Genomic DNA, 2145 nt, shown 5'->3' with positions numbered 1-2145 from the left:
TTAGCAAAAAACTAAAACATGTCTCTGCCCTTTTTATGTGGCTATCCTGCCGACAACGCCAAATGTGACGGTGTGGTGTAGGTAAGAGTTTGTGTTGCCAACAACGCCACCTAAGGGAGTTTCACCCCCAGGAACTAACTATTCATTATACAAGATTTACCACACAAGGAACACAGGTTTGTTTTACATAACGGGCCAGAGACAGTTTCAGTTACAGTTAACACAATTACTTTATTTTATAACAATCAATTAACTATTCTAAAAACACCAGATCCACATAATACAATCAGCTAAAAGTTCATACTGGGGCATAGGAGGTAGAAGACAGGGCTGGGGCTTACCAGGCGGCAATAAATAAATAGGGGGGAAGGGTCCAACTCAAAACCACCCGTGATACCGCAAACCAAACAATAGGACTTGTGAAGACCACCACCACCAGGGACTGGGGTTGCCACCTCAGGCCCACAGCACCTGTCTGACAAGAGGAAGACGGTTAAAACCTCCACACAGTATTACACTCAAATAAACTAACTAAATAAATAACCAAACAAAACTAAATGAATGAAGGTATCCAAATAAAGTCGGTGCACCATGGTTAATATAAAATAAGAAAAACACTAGTATATAAAACTAAATTAACAAAAGAAAATAACAAAACCAAAATAACAGTTTCTCAAAGTAAACAGTGAGTTGTATCAGGGAGACTTGGTTGGCGAGTTCCCTGAGAGCCCGAACCACTCCAGAGTCCCGAAGGGGGGGGGGGGCACGTCACCAGACACGGAGCTCGCAACGCAACGGCAAGTTATTCCAGTAGTGAGTCACTGCAAAGAGCCAAAACAGCAGGACCAGTTGTCCGAAGGTGGGCCTAGCAATTAATAGCACCCCTGAAAAGGGCACAGGTACATATTATTTAGAGGCCAATTAAACACATGGATATCAATAACTGAATGTACAGGTTCCCATACATACAATCCATTCAGCCACAGCATAGCACCCGAGCCGTCAGGGGAGAGGGGCACACAGGCCATGGCAAAATCCCGCTGCCGCAATAAATAATATAAAATAAGCCAGGAGCCAAGTGTCAGATGATAAAGGGAGGCAGACAACGGAAACTCACCAGGTGATAACAACACTGCGCCCAGGGGAGTCCTCAGCGGAGCAATTTCTCCGCCACTGCACCGGCAGTCAGATGCGCTGTCCAGATGTGAGTGTTGCGAAACGGCTGCCACCACAAACAATTCATTCGGGCCACGCCGTGCTCCAGCCACCAGCGAAGGGGGTTGACAGGTAAGTCACGAGCTACGCCAGACCCCTGTATTTATACTTCCAGCGCGCCCAGCATTGACAAATCCGGAGGCGCATGGCACAGTGCCGTGCAGCGGACGGAGGGAGAAAAGCTCCTGTCACACTTACATGTGTTTGCATACTTTCTTCATCATATTTTCAGCATTCTATGCTATGACTTTTATTTTTTCAAATACAGAGATTCCACCTTCATCAGAGGGGGGAAGTAACTAAGTACATCTACTCAAGTACTGTACTTAAGTACAATATTGAGATACTTGTACTTTGAGTATTTCCATTTATTCTACTTTTTACTTCTACTCCTCTGTGGTCAATCGTGTACTTTTACTTCACTACATTTATTTAACACCTTTAGTTATAGGCTACTTTACAGATGTGGATGAATGATGGTAAATATAATCAAGTGTTAAATCAGTCTTGAGTTCCACCTGGAGTAAATTCACAAGCTACCCTGCAGTATACAAAGTTATTCAAACTAGCTGCACCTTTACCAGCTTTGAGAACACTTTAATGATCAATCATTATAAAACATATCATATATTATTCTGAAATTGAGAAATCTGCATAATGAGTATTTTTTTATATACTTTAGTGCTTTTTCACTTGAGTAACATTTTGAATGCAGGACTTTTACTGTAACAGAGTATTCTGGTTCTTGACAGTCTGAGTACTTCTCCGCCAATACAGCTTTTACACGAGCTGAGCTGGTAAAAGTTAACATGGTGTTATGAATCATAGAGTGAGAAGAGTATCTGGACTAACACTCACCCTGTTTTCCTCTCACTCTGCTCCCAGCAGGGCTCTCTCTGATGGGGATGATGAACGCGTTGCCATTACTTT

At 42.9% G+C, this 2145-nt stretch overlaps 1 long non-coding RNA gene across 1 annotated transcript; it reads right to left on the bottom strand.

Moving 5' to 3' along the window:
- LOC117448734 (uncharacterized) lies at positions 1 to 1274 on the bottom strand. The gene is made up of 3 exons (XR_004552371.2): positions 1118 to 1274; positions 970 to 1040; positions 1 to 884 (listed from the first exon to the last, which is right to left on the bottom strand). It is a non-coding gene; the product is annotated as an uncharacterized lncRNA (long non-coding RNA).
- Positions 1275 to 2145: the final 871 nt, after the last annotated feature.

Source organism: Pseudochaenichthys georgianus, chromosome 6 (genome assembly GCF_902827115.2).
Source record: "Pseudochaenichthys georgianus chromosome 6, fPseGeo1.2, whole genome shotgun sequence".
NCBI lineage: Eukaryota > Metazoa > Chordata > Actinopteri > Perciformes > Channichthyidae > Pseudochaenichthys > Pseudochaenichthys georgianus.
This window is presented reverse-complemented; position numbering and strand designations above follow the sequence as displayed.